General features: G+C 43.7%; 1 protein-coding gene and 1 long non-coding RNA gene across 3 annotated transcripts in view; both read right to left on the bottom strand.

Annotated features, from left to right (window-relative positions):
- LOC137534168 (uncharacterized) overlaps positions 1 to 4,352 on the bottom strand; it is a 28,857-nt gene extending 24,505 nt beyond the window's left edge. Inside the window, exon 1 of the long non-coding RNA XR_011024321.1 lies at positions 4,276 to 4,352. This is a non-coding gene — a long non-coding RNA (uncharacterized lncRNA). The remainder of the gene's footprint in view (positions 1 to 4,275) is intronic.
- Positions 4,353 to 19,641: 15,289 nt separating this feature from the next.
- RTKN2 (rhotekin 2) overlaps positions 19,642 to 26,612 on the bottom strand; it is a 254,071-nt gene continuing 247,100 nt past the window's right edge. Inside the window, exon 16 of one of the 2 annotated variants that reach the window (XR_011024318.1) lies at positions 19,642 to 19,753. The gene's annotated coding sequence lies outside the window, so the exon portion shown is untranslated. Of the gene's footprint in view, positions 19,754 to 25,706; positions 25,863 to 26,612 lie in introns of those variants that run through there. The other variant, XR_011024319.1, reaches the window with a different exon arrangement.

Below are 26,612 nucleotides of genomic sequence, written 5' to 3'. Positions count from 1 at the left end.
TCCCTCCTCTCTTTACCATAGTAACAGTACAGATCTCTCTGGTATAACAGAATGGTGAATCTGTCCATGGCTTATTTACCAAAGTGCCAGCAGCAGAATCGATCTGGATCCAGATAGGTGACACAGAAAAGAGTGTAAACACCTTAAATCTGGCTTCTAGAGTAGAATCAATGGCTTAATGATATGCCCTAAGGCCAGTGGCGTTACTAGGGGGGTGCGGTAGGTGCGGACCGCACCAGGTGTCACCAGCAGAGGGAGTGACACCAAGCTCCAGGTTAAGGGAGAGTAGGCTATGTAAATACAGACCAGGCCAAAGCCTGATGTACTTCTCCCTCCTGCTCTTCTCCCTTCTGGCTCCTCCATGTTAAGATGATAACGGAGTTCAGAGGCCACCAGGGCCACATGGTAATCATCTTAACATCCCCCTATAACGTTACTATCTGGTGAGGGTGGAGGATCATGGGGTAAGAAGGGTGACACCATGAGTTTCCGCACCGGGTGACACCAACCCTAGTGACGCCTAAGGCTTAAAACCCACCTGAACTTGCCCAAAAAATTGGATTTTTACTTACCTGGGGCTTCTTTCTGTCCCCCATAGTGTGTTAAGTCCCTTTTTATACTCTGGGCCCCCCTCCACTGCACCACTGCCAGCTCTGTAATATCTGTGACTGGAGCTCTTTACTGCACATCCGTAGTCCCATTTGCGCACCACCACGATCTTGCTCCCATTGCCAGGAGCGTTCTGCACATGCACAGTACTCAAAAGAATGAGCCCCACATGTACAGAATGTATCCAGCCAGGAGCATGATTGTGGAGGTGCGCAAACAGGCCATCGCATGTGCAGTAGGTGCAACTGTAGCTCCAGTCGCAGATATTTCAAAGCTGGCAGCAGCGCAATGGAGGGAGGACCCAGAGGGACATCCACTGTTCCTCCTCCCTTCTCCATTGAACTGTACACACTACTGAGTGTAGCTGAGAGGCATGTCTGTACAACGCTTGTTCTCCTCTAAGGAGCCACAATTGCTACAGATTAACCCAACTGCATGTGTACGCATCTTTACTGTGTATCAGAAGATTGGAGTGTACATCTACAGGCCTGCTGAGTGTAACCCAGAAGTTCCCTTTAGTTTGTACTGCACTTCCTGCTTGCTTTTATATCATTATACAGTTCAGACTGCAAGGGGGCAGAGCATAGACTGAGCTTCGAAGAGGACTGCAGCATCAAGCCATAGAAGTCTGTGCTGCAGGAAGTGAATAGTAAAAGGGCTCCTCCTAAACCGTTTATTTAAAAACTTTCTAAGCCTACCATGTTTCCCCGAAAATAAGATAGTGTCATATTAATTAATTTTTATAATTAATTTTACTCCAAATGTTGTGCTTATTTTCAGTGGATGTCTTCTATTTCTATGAACACACAAGTTCCTGTGCTGTGTGTCCTCCTGCCTTCCCCACTGTGCCACCTTTTCCTCTGCTGGATGCACCTCTTGTGTGCCGTGTCCCCCTTGTACCGATAGTGTCCTCCTGGTGTCCCCCTATGTACCAGTGTCCTCTTTTATCCCCTAAACTCCTGTGTCCTATGTAACCCTATGTCCTCCTGGTGTCTCCTATGTCCTCCAATGTCCCCCTGAATCCTCCGCTTACCCCTATCTCCATGTCGCACTGTCCTCTGTGTCCTGTGATCTCCCCCTAATCCTCTTCTTCCCCTCAGCTCCATGCTGCTGTGTCCCCGATCTTCAGCCTATGGGGAAGAAGTACAGCAACTTGTGTTTCTACTGGAGCGGATGATCTCGAAGGCGAGACCATGGCTCTGTTATTGGGCCTATCACTGCACTTGCTGAGTAGCAGTGATTGGCCCAATGACATAGCCTTGGTCCTGCCCATGAGATCATCAACTCCAGCAGAAACACACTTTTTCCCCTTAGTGCAGCTAGGGCTTATTTACAGGGCAGGGCTTATATTTGGAGCATGCTCAACATTCCTGCTAGGGTTTACTTTCAGAAGATGGCTTCATTTCAGGGAAAGAGGGTATACACACAAATATTCTACCACTGACTGCCTACACATATCTGTGCCTGGTTTAAGGATAATGGTGAAACAAAAGGATTATAGGGATCTGACAAATGTTTTGTGAGTTTGTGTTGAATACAACAGCAAAATAAACTTGTTTTAATAGCTTTGTTAATAATAATAACTCCAACAAGCCACCCAGCTGTACTGAAGCTTAACAGAGCCATACCGCCTCTCGCCTAAGATGTAATCTATAAAGCAGCTTGATTATGTTTCACAGTGGGCAGGCACATTTAGCTGTGTGCATATTATAAACTGCCATGAATTACTCTTTCTTCAAATGCAAACAAACGTAACTACAGCCACATTATTGGTTAGAATTATATTAATAAACTATCTTTTGTTCTGTAATCACTTTGATGTAAACTTTAGAAAAAAAGAAATTAACATTCTGTACCGTTGTCACATAGGTTGTGTAGAACGCATTCCTGTGAGCAGGAAACAGATATTTCTGAAAATTACAAACATTTCAGAGAGGAGAAGAAAGGAGTTAAAGGCTGCATTTATCTTACTGCCTTCCCTAAGGCCCCGCTCACACGGACGATTGCAAACACTGGCGATTATCGCTATTTTTGTGCAATAAAAAAAAATCACTGTACATTTTCACGATTTCTGAGCGATTGCGATTTGCATTTTAAATACATTGCAATCACAATCGATCTAAAAATTGCAAAAAATGCTGCACATAGCAAGTTTGCATTTACCGTGCTGGCAATTCGCCGATTAGTGCTAAATGCCCGCTAGTCACTCCACTGTCATTGGGCCTGAAGGCTTGATTCACACATAAATCTGTACACTTCCAGTCCAGTCCCGTCAGTTTTGCATCAGTTTTCTATCAGTTTTACCTGGCTGCACTAGAAATGTACACTTTTCATGTGTGACCACACCCATAAAAAACACATACCACATACAAAACTGACAGGACATGTACAGATTTATGTGTGAACACAGTCAGAGAAACGCATACAAAACTGATGCTGACTGACAAAAACTGACTGCCCACCCTTTTATGTGTAAACTAAGCCTTTAGGCTGGTTTCACCCTGTAAACTGGCAGCAGCAATGCAGTGCGTCGCTTCCGCCGCACCATCAGAAACAGGCCTTCTGGGAATTCCACATTACTACACAATAGTCCCCCATCTGGCATTGGGCCAAGCAGGAAGTGACATACGCTTTACCTTCACTTCCTGCTTCGGGGTATGCGGAAGCGCACGGAAGCGGATTGTAAAAATAGGCTTCGGCACATGCGGGCCACGACTTTGCGTCTGTAATTTTTTTTAAAAATCCATGCATCGTCAGACTAACAAGACTTCCGGGCCTACGCAGTTCGCCGCAGAAGACGCATGGTAACGTAGTTCTGGACCAGTGTCGGGGATGCAGTGAAATGGTTCCTTCCGTCGCGTCCTGCCGTACGTGGAGGTATGAAAGTCACCATAGACTTTCATTTCCCGGTGGTGGGGTGCGGTAAAAATACCGCATAGGTGTGAAAGGGCCCTGAAGAGACCTGTACCAAGGAAAATGTGTAAAGTACCCATCTGTGGCTGTTGCCTCTAAGCATAATGCACACGTAAAAGGAGGAGTGTGAACTGCAATGAAGACTGGACATACAAATTAATTCAGAGCCGCGTGCAGAAAGTCATGAGTGTGATCCGAGGTGGAGCACAACATCCAGAGAGATGGCACACAGGCCTGGCAGTGTAGCACACAACACCAGCTTATCTCTAAACCATCTACCAGACACCAATGCCAGCCAGTGTTTTCCATGAATGCAGTAGGTGCTCATCAGAGTACACAGGCCTGATTGGGAAGGGGGGGGGGGGGGGGAAGATACGGTATGCATTTTAAGTCTGCAGACCACAATATTCAAAACATTCAGTGGCTCGCTTCTAAGGTACTCGCCAAGGAAAAAGAATGGTGCAGAGCTCAGAGAACATAATATAATGATAATGAACAGCCAATTCCACCAGCGTTACATCGCTTCCATTGTTATGTAAATGATATGACTCACTTTTAAACAGGTTTACTGTATTTTCAATAAAGCTCAGATTCACACACCAACACTCTCAGCTTTTCAGAAATGAATATATATGAAAAGTGAACAGATGATGACGTGATCTATTGTGCAGGAAACTCACATGCAAGCACTGGGGAAACATGACATTTCCTCCTGACTGTGAGTCAGAAATACCTTGATAAACACATACTGACCTGGTGCCACCACTAGAGCTACAGCGAATCAGGGCCTATCAGAAATATGATCCACCATCTGGGAATCCGAAATGTTCCTGTTAACAATAAAACATTTATTCACCGTACATTATTAAGTGGATAAGCCTATTTATTGCCAAACTGAGGAGTTATCATCCTACACACATTACAGATCTCCATTAGTTTTGGTGAATCACCAGCCTTATGTTATATAAAAATAGTAGGGAATGAGAGATGGTAAGGTCATTCAACTCATCTTTGCTGAAGATATTTGTAAAGCTGCTCAAAACTGAGAGCTGGTAACTGGATGACCTTTGTAACACTGCTATGTCCCACAGAGAACTCCGTTAAAGGGAACCAGTGATTAACGTTTCACACAAAATAAACATATCAATCGATAGCTTGTAAAGAATAAATGCTCTACCTGATAATTTTGCCGCTCTGGTGTGTCTTTTTGAGTGTTTTTTTTTATCCATTATTGCTCCAGGAAAAATCCAATATGGCCACCAGCTCATTGCTGCTTCCAGGTTATGAGCTGTTCTGGATGCGCTGTCTAGGCTCCATGACTCTATAGACAAGCAGGGCTGCTACTGCAGCCTTTCATCTGTGTGCATTCAACTTCATTATTCTGGCATGCCTGCCCACTGTGAAACCTAATCAAGCTGCTTTATAGATTACTAGTAGACCTAAGCCTGTTTAAAAATGGACTCTAGGTCTGTGTTTCTGAGCGCGCGCACCCGCCACATGCGACCGACCCCCACCCGGCCGCCCGCTCACACGTCGCACGCCCGGCCGCCTGCTCACACGCCGCCAGCTCAGCTCCCTGGCCCCGTCCTCCTGTCTCTGTGAGGCTGGGTCCGTGCTGCGCACATGCGCAGTAGCAAAAAGCGCGGACAATGCTACACAGAGACAGGAAGCACACGCAGGGACATAGGGGTTTTATTATATAGGATATCTTAGGCAAGAGGCATTATGGCTCTGTTCAGGTTCAGTACAGCTGGGTGGCTTTATAGAGTTATTTTTAACAAAGATATTAAAACAAGTTTATTTTGCTGTTGTATTTCACACAAACACACAAAACATTTGCCAGATCACTTTTGTTTCATCATTATCCTTAAACCTCAACTACCGGCACAAATATGTGTAGGCAGTCAGTGGTAGAATTGTGTGTATACCCTCTTTCCCTGAAATGAAGACATCCCCTGAAAGTAAGCCCTAGCCTGTAGAAAGTGTCTCTCGTGGAATGAAACTGCACAGATGATGATGACTGCACACAGATCACAGATTAAATACTAATGCAGCCAAGGTTGTATATATTTTCAGAGCTTCTTCCTCGGCAGGAGCAGCTCCTCCCACAACATCAGAGCTCTCTGTGAACATGCAAAGCAGGAAAGCTGAGCCAGGAGGGGGCGGGTTTGAAAAGACTTCACAAAAGACCGACTCCGCTATAATGATTCCAGGTCAAACCCCAGTCGGGGATCAGAGCTGATAACAAGCAGACTGAGCAGAGAAGGATGATAGAGAGCAGGGTAGGTGTTTACTGTAATGTTCCTACTGATAAATTAGTAAATTACATGAGGGTGCTTTGTCTCTGGTTCACTTTAAGTTACTGTCAACCACAAGTACTTGGATTTTTTAAAGGGGCAAAAAAAAGAACCTAAAAGCCTCCCATTAATACAAAAAAAGCGATTGATTTCTGAACCCGAGTTTGGCTTTTCTTTTTTCTGGGGGACAGAACGGTTGTTACAAACGTCGTTCAGTTACCAGCTTTGTGCTAAATATAGCTTTTCTGAACCAGAGCCAAAGCTCGGGTTCAGAAACACATACTTATCCTACGAGGAGAGAGAAGCCTCTGGATCCTATAGATGCATATGATGCTCCTCATTCCTGCTGCCACTACCGGGACCCACCTCAACATTGGGGCCACAATCCTCTTCTGGCACAAGGGCGGCTGTGCTGCACCACACGAGCATGGCTGCACCTGAGCAATAGCATGAAGCTGCACAGGCTCAGCCATACTAATGCAAAAGTAGTACAGCTGCACTTGTGCTGGTAGGGGAGCGCAGCCCTGATGTCCCTACCGACAAGCCCTTCTTGGTAATCTTCAGTAATCTACACATGTCAATTGGGGGTGGGATGGGGGGGGAGGGGGTAGGAGCATCGCATGGGAAGCCTCTATAGGATTTACAGGCTTCCCTCTTCTTAGGAAGTATGTATTTTTGTACTTGAGGTTTGCCTCCGGTACATGTTAAAACAGAAGGTACAGTATTTGCAATTTTTCAGTTTGTGTGAGCAAGAGGAAACTCCCATGAGCCATACCAATCCATAGCTTGCACTGATGAAGGGCAACGTATACCCGAAACAGCTATCTGCAAGATTGCTTGGCATGGCTCTGTCAAATAAATTGGCTATAGGCACACTGTAGACTGGTGGCCATGGATTTATGCTTGGCTTTTCAGGGACATAAAGGAATGATTTGCATATTCACTTACTGAGTAAATAACGCTAAATAACTGTAAATCCCTTCTGTTTTAAGAAGGCAAATTTATCATTTGAGAGGCTGAAATAGATCAGAATAGATCTTGGCTGCTGAGATGTAAAATACATAGAGGGTTTGACTTACTGATGTCACTCCAAGACTGGAGATCCTTGGAGATAATAAATCATCCTGTAAAGCTGGTGAACCCTGTTAACACTGAGAATTGCTTGAAAAACATGCCGGACAGCCTAGAATTGTTAAGGGAATAAAACACACAAAGGGCTTGTTTCCCCTAACGGTGATTCACCTCGATTCCCCAAACTCGAATTCAGATGGGGAATAGCTGCCCATTGAAATCAATAGCCTGTTTCCAAATTCGCATGTGGGGAAAAAAAAACGAAGCCTGCTGCACATTTTCGGACAACGCATCCGAATCCAGCTATGGGGATTCGGATGTATAATCGCATCAGCACAAGTCTTGAAGATGGATTCTGGAACAAGTTGAACAACCCAACACTTTTTGCATGCAACTGTAGACGTACAGGGGCAAGTAACAAAGTTTCCTTTAATCCTTGCTAAAGCCTGGTGACAAGCAGCACTCAACCAAGTCAGCAAACAGGTCAGGTTTGAAGAACAACTTATGTTCTTCAATAATCTAAAGTCCTGGAGAACCTTAATAAATCAGTTCCATTATGACACCTAAGTGGTGGTAGAGTGCTTATTTAGGGTCTGTTCAAACATGAGTCAGTGAACAAAATGCCAGCCAGTAAAAATAAAAACAAGTACTCCATTTTCGGGGCTCTGTAGTTGGTACAAAATCCTCCAACTTCGAAGTTAATGAAACCACCGATTCAAATTTCAGGTACCCAAATTTGCTGACTCCTTGGCGCTGACTTCACAGCCCTGACCATTTTGAACGGCTTTAGAGCAGTGATAAGGGCCGTGGCATCAATGGAATTAGAGAATGTTTCCAAATGCTTGATTGCTGATACATTCTGAAATGCCTATCTAATGAACATGCTCTGACCACAGCATTAAAACTGCAACAACATTAACTCCCTGCATTTTAGTCTAATTCACAGATAAGCCTTTCAAGCATTTTTTTTATTGCTTCCATTTCCTGATGATGAACATCAGGGTACCCTCATAGTTTTTCTTGGGAAGCTCTACAACTCAAAATATACTAATGGAAGTTTGGGGTTGTCCACGCTGCCCAACTAGGGCCCCTTTTTTATCAGCGGAAGAGGCTCTAAAAATACTTCTATAACATCATAAATTATTGCATTGGCCAACTAAAGGGGCCCATACACCTAACGATTTTCCCGCCGATATACAGCAGATTCAATCACTGTGATCAAATCTGCTGTGAAATCATTGCGCAAACGCTGACAGAACTATCGATTTCCATCCGAAAACAATCGTTCCCGTCAATTCCCATCGATCCGTCCGTGCGGAAGATTTCACTCGATCGCCAGGCGGGTCGGGAGTGCGTCGATAGCGGTGTTCGAATGCCTGATGACCGACGCTAGCGGCAATACATTACCTGCTCCGGCCAACGCGTGTCCCCTGGTCTCCGCTGTCTTCTCCGTGCTCGGCTCCTCCAGCTTCACTGAACTTCCTGTCCCGGCAGGAAGTTTAAACAGTAGAGCACCCTCTACTGTTTAAACATCCCCGGCAGGAAGTTTAGTGAAGCTGGAGGAGCCGAGCACGGAGAAGAAGACAGCGGAGACCAGGGGACACGCGTTGGCCGGAGCAGGTAATGTATGCAGGGGGAGGGGAAGGGGGTAGCGGCAGCTTCACGGATTGTGACCGGTTTCATGCTGGAATAGATTCACAATCTGTTTGGAGTAAAGGCAGCCATACGATCCCTCTCTGATCAGATTCGATCAGAGAGGGATCTATCTGTTGGTCGATCTGATGGCAAATCGACCAGTGTATGGCTACCTTAAAGAGGATTGCAAAGCCAAGATCAATGTTATTAGTTTTCAGTCAAGTAAGGAGAACACAGTATATAGTATAAAGCAAGGCATACAATCGTATCACTCAGAGAAAGTTATATTGAAGATTGCACTGGAAATCGTAATCCTTCCCAACAGTGATCAAACATTTCTATATCTCCAGACATAAATTATGGCCCCTTTTACACTTAAAGGACCACTATCACAAAAAAAAGTAGGCAGTTAAAATCTGACAGAACCGACAGATTTTGGGCCAGTCCATCTCCTCATGGGGGATTCTCGGGCTTTTCTTTGTTTTCAACAAAATTTCCTGAACAGCAGTTTAACTGCCAAAATAGTAAGATGCCAGCCAGCCTCCCTAATCACTTGCACACTATTTTGTCAGTAAGCCCCGTTTATACTTAATCAGTTGCTCACTTGAAAGGTCAACCGATTTTCAAAGCAAGGGCTGGTTCAGATGGACGGCTGCGTGGTATCGCATTTGGGGGCGTTGCGGAGGCTGTGCGGTCAGGGTTTCAGTAGCCTTCGCGTCGCGTTCCGATGCAGTCGCGTTTTTTCTTCCCCTTAGTCGTCGCGGTTGGCCGCCCCCTGGAAGCTACATGTCGCTTCCAGGGGCAGCTCAAACACTCGCAAAAATCGGGACCCGAACGCCCCCATCGTGTGAATGTGCGCAAAAGCTCGGTGTGTTTATTGCGACGTTCCGAACGCTTGTGGTAAACGCTCCGCAAGAGTCCGTCTGAACCAGCCCTAAGTCCCATGTTTTCCTATGGCACCTATCACACAATGCGTTTTACTGAAATCTTTTTCACAATGCACTGCTATGGAGAAGAAAAACAAAAAGCGTACCAACTGATTAAGTATAAACGAGGCCTTAGGGCTGGAACCCACAAGAGCGTTTTTTTGAGCATTTTGGCAGCGCTGCGATACGCTAGCGTTTTGCCAAAACGCTCAGCTGATGTTAATGGATGGGGCAACTTCCACAGGAGCGTTTGCGTTTCCCAGAAACGCAAACGCAGGACCTGCAGCATTTTGGGAGCGTTAGCGCTTCAATGTAAAGTATTGAAACGCTAGCAGAAACGCTCAGCAAAACCTAAACTGAGCGGTTTTGCTAGCGTTTTGCGGTTCAGCACACTGTAACAAAATTAAAAATAATTCACAGGACCAATCAGGATAAAAACGCGAAACGCAAAACGCTACACAACCGCTGAGGAAAAAAATACACTGTTGCAAAACGCGACCGAAAACTCGCATGAATCCGCTTGCAAACCGCTCATGCAAAACGCTAGCGGTTGCGTTTTGCGTTTGCGGATTTCAGTGGGTTCCAGGCCTTAGACTTTGTCTTCAGCAGCATTTCCTGAACAGCAGTTGCAAAGAAAACCCTGAGAATCCCCATGAGGAGATAGGCTAGTCCAAAACCTGTCAGTCCGGTCACATTTTAACTACCTACTTTTTCTGCGATAGTGGTCTTTTAATCAGTTGCTCTCAGTTATAACTGAAAGAAAATTGATTTTCAAAGTAATGCCCATGTTTTCCTATGGCTCACTTCACACTATAGGCGTTTTAACTGAAACCTTTTTCACCATGCACTGCTATGCAACAGACACGTACCAACGCAGACTAATGCATACTAAGGCAGACTAACGCATACCAACGCATTAAGTGTAAAAGGGCCCGAAGGGTCAAAAGAGTTAAATACTGAGTCTCCTTATAGCCATATGCCAAAATATAAAATAGAGAAAGAAGTAAGAAAGAAGAGGAAAAAAAGACAGAAGCCTAAAGGTTGCCCACTAACAACTTGACGAACGATCGTTTACGAGCGATTATTTGAATGAATGATCAGAAATGAACATTTGGGACCACTAACTGACAAAAATCTCCTAACCAATCTGATCAGATTGACAGGATTGATCCGAAAATCGAATCGGATTGGTTAGGAGATTTTCACCTGTTAGTGCTCCCAAGCATTCACTTCCGATCGTTCATACAAACAATCGTTCGTAAACACGCAGAATTGTATAGAAATTCTCCTGCCTCAGACATCCGAACCACCCCTCGCTCAAACAATAGTACCAGTATGGTCATCTGAGGATAGTCACACTAGTTAACCTTTAAGAAATACAGTAATATAAGGGCCAAGTGGAAAATAAGATTCTAAAGTACATACACACGTCCTGATTTTCTGCCCAACTTGTTGTCCAACTTGTCATTTGAATGACAAGTTGGACGTGTGAATGCGCAGTCAAGCGACTTATAACAGCCACTTTGCCTGATCCGCTTGGCGGATCAGGCAAAGCTTGGCGGATCAGTTGGATCAACTGCCGTTCAAACGACTGTTTGGTCCCTACTTGTTTACAAACGACTTGTAGTCGTTTGTCTAACTAAATGCAGACATCAAACCAACAAACGTTGATTCCTGTGATACCTTTAATGACTAACTGTACATAGTTTATTGCATGGTTTATTACAAACTTTTGAAATGTTAAGTTCCTTCTTCAGGCATTATACAGAACTGTATCAGAACCGTACAATAACCATACAATCAGAACTATGTACAGTTAGTCATTAAAGGTATTATCACAGGAGGCGCATGCGCGGCGATTCTAAGATGGCCGCTTAGGATCCGAGCTCCTGCCCACATCTCCGCCATATCAGGCCGCACACCGCTCCCTATCCGCTTAAACAGCGCGGCCGCAACGGGTCTTTCCAGCGGACACCCCTGGGCACAGATGGCTGCAAAAAGCAACCTTAAGGCAGCCCCACAAGCCGGCTCCATGGATCGGTATGTCCGCCCCCCAGCGATCCAAGATGGCGCCGACCGCGCTACAGAGACGCTCCAGCCCTCACAAACCCAGCAGCAGGCCCCGCCGCAGCCTGACGTGAGTCCCTCGGCTCCAGACCTCGCACCGCTTACCGCTGCCATGCTAGACTCAGCCTTAGACAGGCACTACCGAGTCATGCACGACTCGCTCCAGCAGATGATCATCACAGCAGTGAAGGACCTCAGAGGTGATTTATCCATCCTGGCAGAGCGCACTAACTCCCTGGAAACAAAAATGGAGGCCATGTCCTTTAAACAACAGGACCTTGAGGACGAACATCGCTTAATCCAAAGTGACATTAAATCAATAAAGGCCGCCCAGGAAGATTCCGAGAACAGGGAAAGACGTCAAAACATACGTATAAAAGGTATGTCTATGTCCATCACCTCTGATAAACTCCTTCCCCACCTTCTGGAACTATATAAATCACTAGTACCTGAGCTACCTGACGAAATGTGGAGAATGGATAGGGCCCACCGTTCTCTGGGGGAGAGAAGAACCTCAGCACAGAGACCTAAAGATGTTATAATCAGACTTCACTACTATGAGTCAAAAGAGGCCCTCTTGAGAGCAATTCGCAACACTTCCACAGTTTCTTTTAAGGGGGACGAACTTTCCATATACAATGACCTATCTCTTATTACTCTGGCTAAAAGAAGAGCCTTTAGGCCCATCACTCAACTGCTGAGAGACGCCAAAATACAGTACCAATGGGGCTTTCCCTTCCGCCTATCCGTAAACAGGAATGGCGCGCGCTTCACAGTCTCAGAAATGGATGATGCTCCAATGTTTCTTAAACAACTGGGCCTCCGCCTCCCCTCCACTCTCAACACCCAGCAGAGTCTACCTTCTTCACCAAGCTCCCCCCCCAAGGAAGATCCGCCACATGGCAGACAGATCCAGAGGCCACCTGCGCAGTCTCACCTTTCCCGACCCATCTGAGGATATGGAAGCTTTACCTACCTAATTTATCTACACCAACCATGATCCTACATGGCCGCAGCTCCAGACCTGAACTCCACGCAAATATGCTTTTTTTTTTATCATATCTTCTCTATCTCACAATGTGATTTGATATGCTTGCTCTGAAGATTAATGTCATATTTTGCATATGTCCAGGTTGTGTTCCCAATTTAACTCCGTTCTCAATCGTTATGTTGACCCTGATTATAGTTTTATATAGAATTGTATATTTGGCCGAGGAGATCTGGGCGACCCTCTTGGTTCACCCACATGCGCCTCCGGAGGACTGCCACATGGCCCCATGGTTTTTTCCAGGGACCATGTTACCTTTTTTGGCAGTTCTTATTTTTGCAGCTCCCTAGAGTTGCCCCACAATGTTACCACATAAATAGCAGTGGTTATCTCTTTGTTATTGTTCTTCAGATACTGTCTTGTATAACTTACCCTTTCTGGTTTCCCGCTGTTCATACACCTACTATCTTTCTTTCTATCAACTGGCCACTCCAGATACTCTCTGCCCTTAAATATGTACATATCTACAACATAGAAAATGGTTAACCTATACACACTTAATACCAAGGGCCTGAACATCCCACAAAAAAGGTCATCTTTACTGAGAGACCTCAGGAAACTCGACTGCGACCTGGTCTTCCTTCAAGAGACCCATCTGTCCTCCAGTGACTCCATAAGACTCACTAACAAATTCTATCCCTCTGCTCATCTGGCCTCAGGCCCAAAAAAACGTGCCGGTGTAGCTATTTTGTGCAAAAAAGACTTACCTATGAAGATAGATAAAACTATCAGAGACCCTCAAGGCCATTTTTTAATATTGGTGGGAACTTTGGCAGGAAAACCAATTACGATAGCCAATGTGTATGTCCCCACATCCCATCAGATTGCTTTCCTTACTACCTTTCTGGTAAAACTTAATAAAGTAATGAAAGGGAGTCTTATCCTAGGAGGTGACTTCAATTTGGCATTCTCATCTACAAAAGACAGGAGTACCCCATCCTCCTCCTCCTCCCAAGCCTCCCATGACAGAAACTCACGTAAATTTAGGGTCCTCTTAAGGAAGTATAGGCTCTTTGACCTATGGCGCATAGCTAACCCCACGAGTGTTGAGTACACTTTTTTTCCCCCCCCTCATGCCTCCCACTCTAGAATAGACTATTTTTTCGCTAATACCCCAACTCTGCCGATACTTATCTCCTCAAATATAATCCCAACTGCATGGTCAGACCATCAAGCAGTAACAGCAGAACTTGACTGGCTATCTTCCCCCCACAAACCTATGCATTGGAGATTAAACGAGTCACTTTTCAGGGATAAAACTTTAATATCAAAATGTTGTAAAGAATTGCAGTCATTCTTTGATATAAACATAAACTCGGTTTCGTCCTTTGGCTTAGTTTGGGAATCCCATAAAGCCTTTATAAGAGGCTTCTTCATTGTGGAAAGCTCCAAACGTAAACGTTTTTCCTCTGAAAAGTTGACACAGCTTAATACCTCTCTTGCTAAGGCCTACTCCATATATAAATCACAACCCACACAAGATCACTTCTCTGATATTCAACGCATAAAACTAGACATTAGATCTCTTCAATCATCTCAACTAGAGAAAAGCTTAAAATGTACAAGACAGCTATTTTTCGAAAGAGGTAACAAACCCCATACCATATTGGCCCGAAAGCTAAACCCCAGGGGATCATATCAGGCAGTCCATTCCTTAAAAGACCAACAGGGCACTCTTCACCATGATCCCCATCAGGTGGCTCAAATCTTTACATCTTTTTACGAGCAACTGTACAATTTACCAGACCCCTCCTCCTCCCCAAACTATGACTCAAGGGTCCTATCCTTCCTCACCCAATTAAACCTCCCAAAACTCACAGATCAAGAACGCTTATCCCTTAATACCCCCATAACCGCTGAAGAGGTTTCAGAAATACTTAAAGCTCTCCCATCGTCCAAATCCCCAGGACCAGACGGCCTTCCTTACTCCTATTACAAAAACTTCAGCTCCATTCTTACTCCCCACCTTGTAAATTTAGCAAATAGGATTATGAGAGGGGACACCCCCCCTCCCTCCTTACTATCATCCCTGCTTACTGTTCTCCCAAAAGACGGTAAGGATCCCCACTTACCCCAAAGCTACCGCCCCATTTCCCTTCTCAACTCAGATCTGAAGATCATCACAAAAACTTTAGCCAACCGCCTCAACCCTATCCTTAATAGACTTATTGATAACGATCAAGTAGGATTCATTATGGGTAGACAAGCAGGGGATAACACCCGCCGAGCTATAGACCTCATATCTATAATGAATAGATCAAACAATCCTTCTCTGCTCCTGAGTTTAGACGCAGAGAAGGCTTTTGACCGTCTCAATTGGCCTTTCCTGTTCCATGTCCTAAACCACCAAGGCTTCTCAGGTCCATTCCTATCCATGATAAAATTCTTATATTCATCCCCTTCAGCTTCGATTAAATTACCTTTTGCCCCCCCATCCCCTTTTCTGATCCATAACGGCACTAGACAGGGCTGCCCTCTTTCCCCCCTATTATTTGCCCTGAGCATTGAGCCCCTGGCCTCAGCTATAAGACAAAACACAGACATCACAGGAATCCTATTTGGTAAACGAGAATACAAAATTTCCCTCTTTGCTGACGACATACTCCTTACCCTCACTAATCCCCTCACTACACTCCCAGTCCTACACGACACTTTAAGAATGTTTGAATCCCTCTCAGGATTCAAACTTAATCAGGATAAAACGGAAGCCCTACCTATTAAAATCCCCCCTCAACTACTCACAACACTACAATCATTTTTCCCCTATAGATGGCAATCCCACTCACTAAAATATCTGGGTATCCACCTCACCCCTACATATAGTACACTCTACAAGCGCAACTTCCCCTCCCTTATCCAGAAAATATTACAAGATCTGCACAAATGGACGGCCTATAAGATCTCCTGGTTAGGTCGCATTTACGCCCTCAAAATGAATATACTCCCACGCCTCTTATATTTGTTCGAGACCCTTCCAGTCCAGGTCCCTGCTCATCAGCTATCATCCCTGCAGTCAGCCTTCTTTACATTTATTTGGAATCATAAACGATCCCGAATTTCAAGATCTGTTCTCCTCTCCCCTAGGGAACAAGGGGGCCTAGGGGTACCCCACCTTAGGTTCTATTATCAGGCCTCACATTTGCGCCAACTCCCTGAATGGACAAACTTGAAGGTCTTCACTAAATGGGGTCTCATCGAGGCCTCTAGCATTCTCCCCATGTCCCTCGCATCCCTCTTATGGTCCCACTCTCAACCTAGGATTAATGACCAACAACTGCTTCCTACCATTAAATTTACGCTCAACATTTGGAAAAACACCAGCCACTCCGCCAAATTGAAGTCATCACCTTCTCCTCTATGCCCAATTTTGGGCAACCCTCATTTCCCCCCAGGGCTATCTAACTCCTTTATGAATAGGTGGTATAACCTGGGATACTTTAACCTCAGCGATTGGCTCAATCCACTAACGGGCAAAGCATATGACAAACCCCACCTAGAGGAAAAAATTACTTTTACTCCCCAATTGCTACTGCAATATAATCAGATTTCCCACTTCCTGCAAACTCTCTTGAAAAAATCACCTCCAACTCTGTCTCCTTTTGAACGAATTTGCAAACAGCCTGGTCACCAAAAGGGCCCGATATCCCAAATCTATACTCTCCTCCATACAAAATCAGGATCATGGATACCCGATCACACCTATATGCACAAATGGTCCAATTCTCTCTCAACTCCCATCTCCCTAGAAGACTGGTACGAGATATGGGACAATGCTAGACATTCATCTCAATGTATTCAGATCCGAGAAAATATATATAAGATTCTCTTCCACTGGTATCTAACACCGGCCAAAATAGCAAAGATCTACCCAGGCTCATCGGACCTTTGCTGGAGAGGGTGCAATAACAAAGGAACCACAGAACATATCTTTTGGTCCTGTCCTCTGATCTCCAATTTATGGTCCACAGTTCGGGAGCTTATCAAAACTTCAATGGATATTACAGTTCCCTTAGACCCTGTATACATGTTCCTGGGCAGACCTTTGAAAAAAATCCCCAAACACTCCAATCGTCTCATTACCCACATACTAACTGCTACTAGGCTAACTATTGCGTCCAACTGGAAAAAATTAGCACCTCCTGATATATCAGAAGTCATTCATAAAATTAATTGGACAAAAAATATGGAACAACTCACGGCATCACTGAGAGATACGGAATTAAATTTCCACAAAATATGGGATTCATGGCCCTACTCCTCTCCTATCTACTACCCACCTTAGAAGATATCCTAACCAGGCCCTTGGTAATTCCCATGCACTCTCTCTACGAAGCATAGTTTAGAGTAGTATCAGAGTGGCCCCACCTTTCTATACACCTCTACATAGATACAATAGTCTTTTCTTTCCTTCTCCTTTTTTCCTCTTTCATTCTGTGACTCTCATACAGTTAAACCCGCAACCAACTCCTCTTGTTGGCACTGTGATACTCTTTACCCACCACAGCGAAGAATTAATCTACAATCAACATTACATCTAAAAACGCTCTTCTATGACCCAAGACTTTTACCTCCCTAGGGTTTATTCAGATGGTCTATGTTTTCACTTAAAAAAAAAAAAAGACTCTGATCAAGACTCTTCCACGTTCGCAGTTTACTTCTGTTGTACCATTCCCTACTGGTTTGATGTATGTATCATTGTCAAAATATGGCCAAATTGTAACACAGTGAAATCAGTATATATTTTTTGAAAATAAAATAAGTATAACAAAAAAAAGGTATTATCACAGGAAACAACGTTTGTTGGTTTGAGGTCTGCATTTATGCTCCTCGACTAACACTGGACCGCACTTCACTTGCTTGTCCAACTAATAGACCTTTAAACATACAGTCGTTTGTTCAGTCATTTAATCTAGTCCATTGTCCATCATCAATTTGGTTAAAGGACATGTGACTTAGGATAGCAGCAGCTTCATTGGTCAGTGTGTACAGGACGTTTGAATGACTTGCTGTTTGCACTTCAAGTCGGTCAAACGACCAGTTTAAATGACAATCAGGCGTAACGTTGGACGTGTGTACGCAACTTTAGAACAGTTCTTGCTCAGATATGTAAGCTTATACAGAGTCAGGGAGTCATTCACAGAGTCCACCCACAAATCAACCTTAGGGGCACTCTGGGATTTTCATTTCTTAAAGCGGGTTTAAACTCTGACAAAATATTCACTAAAAATGTGCTTTCCTACTTTTTATAACCCATACAATTATTATATTTGCTTTTGTGCACAAGTATTATTATTCATTTAGAAATGATAAGTTCCCAAAGTTCAGTTTATTTACTTTGAAAGCTGCTGGTGCATTTTATTCATAACTGTTGTATTTCTATTGTAAATACACCCAGTAATGATTTCTTAGCAGTGTTTCAGTTCTGGACTCATTAGCAGAAGTTTCTGCACAGTCAGAGAATGTATACTTAATTGTATCAAGTGAAGAATGTAAACACAAGATAAGGTTATCACCAGTTCATGCGGCTGCCCCTGCAGGAGAAAAAGTCAGTCCTGTGATTTAACCCTTTGAGGCCTGGTGCACACCAAAGAAGTTTTTCTAAACGTTTTGAGTTTTTAAATCTGCTGCTAATGTTATCCTATGTGTGTGTACACTGGAGCAATGAGGTTTTGTAAAAAAAACCCCATAGCATTACATTGGGAAGAGCTTTTAGAGGTTTCAAAAGCTCTTCCCAATGTAATGCTATGGGTTTTTTTTTTACAAAACCTCATTGCTCCAGTGTACACAGACACATAGGATAATATTAGCAGCAGATTTAAAAACTCAAAACGTTCAGAAAAACTCCTCTGGTGTGTTTCAGGCCTTAATGCTGTTTTACTAAAAAAAATTGTGTTAGTATATTATATGCTGTAAATAATATTTTAGAGCAAAGAAGAAATGATGGGTTTCATTGCACTTCAAAGGGATATACTGTAGGGGGTCGGGGGAAAATGAGTTGAAGTTACCTGGGGCTTCTAATGGTCCCCCACAGACATCCTGTGTCCACGCAGCCACTTCCTAATGCTTCAGCCCCGCCTCCGGTTCACTTCTGGAATTTCAGACTTTAAAGAGGATCTGTAACGTCAAAAGATCCCCTGGGGGGGGGGAACTCACCTCGGGTGGGGGAAGCCTCCGGATCCTAATGAGGTTTCCCACGCCGTCCTCCGTCCCTCAGGGGTCTCGCTGCAGCCCTCCGAGAAAGATGACGTCAATATTTACCTTCCTGGCTCCTGCGCAGGCGCTCTGACGGCTGTCGGCTCCGAAGTGGGCGGAAATACACGATCGCCGTTGGGTCTGCTCTACTGCGCAGGCGCAAGTTTCCGGCGCCTGCGCAGTAGAGCGGACCCGACTGAGATCGGGTATTTCCGTGTAGTTCGGAGCCGAGAGCAGCCACAGCGCAGCCGCTGGAGCCAGCAAAGGTAAATATTGAAATTACAGTCGGGTCTGTCGCCGGCTGTTCGGAGGGCTGCAGCGAGACCCCCGTGGGACAGAGGACGGCGTGGGAAGCCTCATTAGGATCCGGAGGCTTCCCCCACCCGAGGTGAGTACCCCCCCAGGGGATCTTTTTGATGTTACAGAGTCTCTTTAAAGTCTGAAAACCACTGCGTCTGCGTTGCCGTGTCCTCGCTCCTGCTGATGGCACCAGGAGTGTACTGTGCAAACCCAGTATGGTCTGTGCCTGCGCCGTGCGCTCCTGGTGACATCAGGGGAAGCGAGGACACGGCAACGCAGGCGCAGTGGTTTTCAGACTTTAAAGTCTGAAATTCCAATAGTGAACCAGAGGCGGGGCCGAAGCATCGGTGAGTGGCTCCACGGGCACAGGACGTCTGTGGGGGACCATTAGAAGGCCCAAGTAACTTCAACTCATTTTCCCCCGACCCCCCTACAGTATCCCTTTAAGTATATCTTTCCTAGCATAAAACGCTAGTAATTGTACCAAGAGTTTCTTGGAGCTGGAATACTTCAATACCATAATTTACACTTATCTGTCCTGCATCAGCTGTGCCCTGCAATTGGCAGCTCTGTCCTGTTCTGCTGGATCAGAAGGTAGTGGTCTTGTATTCTTGTAGCAAATATATTTCTGGATCTTTGTGTAGTCATCAATGAGTTCTGGTTCACCATGAGCTTGCTGGTTAGTCTGTAGTCATCTACTAAGGGAAAAACAAAACACCATAGTAAGGCTCAGTATGCTGCTAGAGAACTGTTAGCTTTATTACTCGTAATTCATTTAATGTGTAATAAAACTAAATTTACATTTGTTAACAAAAATATTAGCCTATATTGACAGGATGTCTTTTTACAAAAAAGTGTGGATTATCTATTGCCTAAAAGTGATTAATTATCAAGACATACATTTCTGAATATTCCATCAGCTCATGTCAACTGAGGAAGTCACATGGATAGTAGTGAAACTTTTTCAAAAAGACAAATGTCCAGCTGAAAATTTTCTTCAGGGTATATTACGAGATATGTTTGACCAACACGTTTTGTCATTAGAACAGATTCTTGTTTTGCTGCTACGAAATAACGTTAACAAAATGACTAAACTATCAATTGCCAAGTCAGAAGACAAAGTGGTATTACAGTCTGCCATAACATACAATATAAACTTGTTTTCCTGTTCTGTATTGTCCATAGCAATATCCTATTTGTTACATAGTTACATAGTGATTTTGGTTGAAAAAAGACATACGTCTATCGAGTTCAACCAGTATAAAGTGCAACACCAGCCTGCTCCCTCACATATCCTTGTTGATCCAGAGGAAGGCAAAAAAAACACTTACAAGGCATGGTCCAATTAGCCCCTAAAATGAAAATTTCCTTCCCGACTCCAGATGGCAATCAGATAAAATCCCTGGATCAACATCATTAGGCATTACCTAGTAATTGTAGCCATGGATGTCTTTCAACGCAAGGAAGTTCTAAGCCCCCTTTAAATGCAGGTATAGAGTTTGCCATAACGACTTCCTGTGGCAATGCATTCCACATCTTAATCACTCTTACTGTAAAGAACCCTTTCCTAAATAAATGGCTAAAACGTTTTTCCTCCATGCGCAGATCATGTCCTCTAGCCCTTTGAGATGGCCTAGGGACAAAAAGCTCATCCGCCAAGCTATTATATTGCCCTCTGATGTATTTATACATGTTAATTAGATCCCCTCTAAGGCGTCTTTTCTCTAGACTAAATAAACCCAGTTTATCTAACCTTTCTTAGTAAGTGAGACCTTCCATCCCACGTATCAATTTTGTTGCTCGTCTCTGCACCTGCTCTAAAACTGCAATATCTTTTTTGTAATGTGGTGCCCAGAACTGAATTCCATATTCCAGATGTGGCCTTACTAGAGAGTTAAACCGGGGCAATATTATGCTAGCATCTCGAGTTTTTATTTCCCTTTTAATGCATCCCAAAATTGTCAGCTTTAGCTGCAGCGGCTTGGCACTGAGTACGATTATTTAACTTGTTGTCGATGAGTACTCCTAAGTCCCTCTCCAAGTTTGATGTCCCCAACTGTATCCCATTTATTTGTGTTTGTTCCATCTGTGTCAATTGTGTAGAAATACGATCTATGCTGTACTCAGGTGTCTACAAAGCAAGCTATATAGGATGGTGCAGTTTCTAGGAGAAAATAAAGAATAAGGGAGGAAATACGATTGCCACACAAGAAGAATCCCCAATCATTGCTCCGCTCCACAAGCCAGGGGACACAGGTAGTCTTGATCAGTGCACTCTGCATACCATGAATGAATAATCCACCTTGGTGCTCAGATCCAGCTAACCTGATATAGGTAGCAAATGCCGGTGCTCTTTCTCTGCAGGTCCACCACTCCTGCCAAACGTACACTCCACCAATGTAGAAAAAGGCACTCCACAGGCTTCAAACTTGCGTTTGTGTTTATTGAGCAAGACACACTACATGTTACGAGTCAACTGACCCTTCCTCAAGTGACCCTTCCTACGAGTCAACTGACCCTTCCTCACTTGAGGAAGGGTCAGTTGACTCGTAACATGTAGTGTGTCTTGCTCAATAAACACAAACGCAAGTTTGAAGCCTGTGGAGTGCCTTTTTCTACATTGGTGGAGTGTACACTCTGCATACCATGTTGCAGGGGATGGGGGGCACAGACGGGAGCCAGCTGGCAAGAGCAGGATCACTAGTGCACGATCCTCGCACTCCTCTGCCAGCAACAAAACCGGCTCCACCTTCTGTTCTGCTCCACTGACTCGCTTATAAGCAGAGGGGGTAATTTTTCAGCACATTGGCTATCATTCATAAAAGTATGTTCGGTTAAAAAAAAATCAGTGCGGGAAAATACCGCATTCTGTATTTTAGACTTCTGAATTCATAAAAATGTTTACAGTTGCGATAGAAGTTCGGTATTTTCCCGAACTAGGCTGGCAGTAGCCTGGCGGTAACATGAGAAGCTGCCTTTGTTGATACATTTTCTCCTGCAGAGACAGCGTTACAATAAAAGAGGCAGCCCCAACTTCCCTTTAGATGTGCATTTTTTTTTTTTTTAAACTGCCCGTTTGCCCTGAATCTGTATAAACGGGGTTTGTGCAACATGCAGGATGACTCCAATAAACTAGGCCTAATTATATGTATTGCCCGAGGATAGGAGCAGAAGCATGTTGGGGAAAGAAATACACTACAGAAAACAGATTGCTAATTATTAATGTTAGAAGCAAAATAAAGTCAATGATTAACTTACAGCCCATTAGGCAAGATTCAAGCCTATGCATAGTAAACAGTTAAAAAGCCCTAGGTACCGTAATGTTCCTTTTGCACAGTATGATGGCGTGACCCTTGCTAGTGTGGGTCATCTGCACCTAGACTACCTTCTACATTTCCAGGAAGCCTACAGGTCACTAGTGCACAGCCCATTACCTGTGGTTGTGCCTACTCCTTAACTGTGTGGCAGCCAAGCTACTTCCTATTTCCACATTTCTGAAGGGAGGGAGAATGGCAGTTAAGGTGCCAAACCCACCGCCTGGAATGCCTATTACCAATAATGTACACAGGTGTCTATTAGATGCCTGTCAATCCTTGTGCCAATATGAGCTGATCCAAGTAATATGATCATTTTATTTACAGTATGTAGGACTTGAGAGTGAACCCGAGGTGACAGCAATATGGAGGCTGCCATAGTTATTTCTTTTTAAACAATACCAGTTGCCTGGCAGCCCTGCTGTTCTATTTGCCTGCAGTAGTGTCTGAATAACACCAGAAACAAGCATGCAACTAATCTTATCAGATCTGACAATGTCAGAAACACCTGATCTGCTGCATGCTTGTTCAGGGGCTATGGCTAAAATTATTAGAGGCAGAGGATCTGCAGGACAGCCAGGAAACTGACAGTATTAGCTGCATGCTTGCTTCTGATGTACCTTAGCCCCTACTGCAGCCAAATAGACCAGCAGGGCTGCCAGGAAACTGGTATTGTTTAAAAGGAAACAAATATGGCAGCCTCCATATACCTCTCACGTCAGGTTCCCTTTATTTCATATTTTTCCATATTTATTTCCTTTTAAACAATACCAGTTGCCTTGCAGTCCTCCTGATCCTGTATCTCTAATACATTTAGCTATAGAACCTGAACAAGCATGCAGCAGATCAGGTCCTCTGACTTTGGTTTTGCTGGATTATCCATATGCTTATTCCAGGGTTTAGGCTCAGACATTACTTATGCCAGAAGATCAAAAGGGCTGCCAGGTAGCTGGTATTATTTACAAGGAAATAAATATGGCAGCCACCATATCCCTTTCACCGTGCGTTCCCTTTAACTAATACAACAGTATAAAGTGAGTAACAAGGGTCCCTAACCTGTGCACCTATCTCACAAGGGGAAATTGAAAGTTCTTGCAAGCACTTCCTTCAAAAACACAAAACAAAAAAGTGGAGATTCCACACTAGTAAGGAGGTAAAAGTTAAGCTTTTAATAAGGGGATAGCTGGCTGCAAATTTCTATTAAAATGATAACATTCAAAGGATAACTGACCTGAGAGGGATATGGAGGCTGCCATATTTATTTCCTTGTAAAGAATGCCAGTTGCCTGGCTACCCTGTTGATTTCCTGGCATAAGAAGAGTCTGAGTAAAACCTGAGTCAGCTGAGTCAGAGTACCTGATGTGCTGCATGCTAGTTCAGGGTCTATGGCTAAAAGTATTAGACGCAGAGGCAGCAGGTATTGTTGAAAAGGAAATAAATATGGCAGCCTACATATCACTCTCACCTCGGGATCCCTTTAAAGCAGTAGGATTAGCCATACTATGCCAGGGAAAAAAACACATATGTAAGTAGATCAAGTATTTATCTACTTATCTAGTATTTATCTACTTTTATAACACATGTATTGTACTGTCCACGTTTTGATTTCAGTGAAAGAACCCCCAGCATGCAACTGTTTGGCACTGACTACTAAAGGGCTAGTGCTCCTTAAATCTGAACTGTAGATAGAAAATAAACGCTTTGTTTCACTTACCTGGCCTTCCCCAAGCCCCCAGCAGCTGTCCTGTCACGCGCCGGTCCTGCCCGAGCCTCGGTTCTCCCGCCGCCGCTCCATTCCATACCTCGACTTGTAAGACGAGGCCAGTCCTGCCAAGCGTATCCTTTCTTCGCGTTCCCCTCTGCAATAGTGGGGATTGCGAAGAAAGGATACACTTGGCCAGAGCCGCGCAGGTGCAGTGGCAAAACCGAAAGTAGCTGGCGGCGGGAGAACGGAGGCTCGTCGAGAAGCGGCGCGGGACAGGACTGCTGTTGGGGGCTTGGGGAAGCCCCAGGTAAGTGAAACAATGTGTTTATTTTCTATCTACAGTGACGCTTTAAGTATGTGATAACTCCAAATCATAACAGCAGAAAAAGTTTTGAAGGCTTTGAATGCAGGATTAGCATCTTTATCACTTAAAGGAATACTATCGATGTATGCATTTATTTTTAAATGCTGTATGTTGTAGCACACATTAGGACAAGTACTAGGAGCAATTTGATTCCTCACACAGCTGTTCCTCTCAGCTGTAAAATCCTCCGTCAGTTTTGGCGTCAGTGTTGGATACAAATGTATCTAAAAACTGAGGGCTCCCAGAGGGCTAGACCATGTCTCTGCACAGGGGAGTTGCTATCAACTCCTCAGTTTATAGTTTAATTATCACCTTGCTGAAAGAATCTTATTGATATGGTGGTAAGGGGTTAAAGATTCTAGCAATGTGTGTTTATTATCTTTGCTTCTCTTCACTGATAAAGATACTAATAATGCTAATTGTAAACAGTGGTCTGCCCCTCTCAGCAGCTTGTAAAGTGGATGCAGCCTGGAGTGAATCACCTCAAGCAGGCAGCCAGTCTGAATTTAAACACAGACTAGTGTTATAGCTTGTTATATTCCAGCAATATTACAGCTCATTTAGTTACCTGTTACCACCTCAGATCAGCCTATTTCTCCTCATGTCTGCTGCATGCTGAGTGACACAGTGAAATATATTTGTGAGCTGTGTGACAGAGTAACCAAGCAGCTCAGGGTGACCCAAACTACTATGAGCTGTGTGAGAAATGAATTTTTAAGCAGGGATAGCAAGAGAGAGACCTGGGTGAATAAATAAAGTGCCCCTAGCACTAGTGGTAATGTGTACACTAATATAGAGTATTAAAAAAAAGTCGTTTCAATCGATAGTATTCCTTTAATACACTCAGACCAGTTGCTGTTGAAATTTGATTTTTATGGTAACAATCCCGCTTTAAACAATGCACCAATGCCTGGCAGTCCTGCCGATCCTTTCCGTCTAATACTCTTAGCCATAGGCCCTGAACAAGCAGATAATATGCTTGTCTGTATTTGCTGCATGCTTGTTTCAGGTGTGCGTTTCAGACACTACTGATGCATGAAAGATCTGCAGGTTGCCAGGCAACTGGTATTGTTTAAAATGAAATAAAATATGGCAGCCTCCATATACCTCTCATTTCAGATGTCTTATCAGATTAAAGACATTTTTGCAGCACAGACATACAGTACGTTAATTCCAATTTCTAAATGAAAAAAAAGGTATTTTTAATTATCAAAAAAAACAAACCAAAAGAAAAACAACTGATATACCATGAAATATTTGGCCTTATGCATAGACACATTTAATGAGAAAAACTGTTTTTGCATTAACTCTTCCTGTTGTACTTTGCTGATGATCTACTCTGTTTCCAGTTGGCTTGCTAGCCGCGGTCTTGTTTTTCCAGTGTTCTTTATACATTAACAGTCAGTCAGGAGGCAATGATGCTTGATAGAAGGGGCGACAGAAGAGCTTGTTATTTAACAGATAAGAGAAGGAAAAACCAATGTAGTTAATGTAGTTACACAGTGTGCACATCGTGCCAGAGTTCAGATCCCTTGAGTGCAGTGAAAATACTTATTAGTGAAGCAACATTACATTCAAACATTGGACCAGACAGGCAGTAACTTATTATTGTATTTTGTTATTGCAAAGCTGAAACAATGCTTAAAGTGAAATTCCGCTTTTGCTAGAAAATTTGCTATGCATCGCTGCTGCACAATTCTTTTTGTAATTAACCACTTGACCTCTACAGGTTGTGTTCCCCTTATGGACCAGAGCAATGTTCACCATTCCTTTGCCAATAACTTTACACTATTTACCACACCGAAATGATCCATATCTTATTTTTTTCGCCACCAATTAGGCTGTCTGTGGGTAGTACTTTTTGTTACGAATCATTTTAGTCTATAGGTATTTTAACAGGAATAATAAGAATTTTATATATATATATATATATATATATATATATATATATATATATATATATATATATATATATATATATATATATATATGTATGTACATATGTACGTATGTACGTATACATACATACATATATATATAGATCGCATGGAATTGCATTTTTTAGACACCACGATCAGACGCTGTGGGAATAGCCTGGTATCATATATATATTTTTTTTTTAAACAAGATTTTTATTGTGTTTCCCAACAGACAGGAGATACTATGAACAA

This window comes from Hyperolius riggenbachi, chromosome 10 (genome assembly GCF_040937935.1).
Source record: "Hyperolius riggenbachi isolate aHypRig1 chromosome 10, aHypRig1.pri, whole genome shotgun sequence".
In the NCBI taxonomy this organism is placed as follows: domain Eukaryota; kingdom Metazoa; phylum Chordata; class Amphibia; order Anura; family Hyperoliidae; genus Hyperolius; species Hyperolius riggenbachi.
Note: the sequence above shows the minus strand (reverse complement) of the source record. Positions and strands in the feature narration are given on the sequence as shown.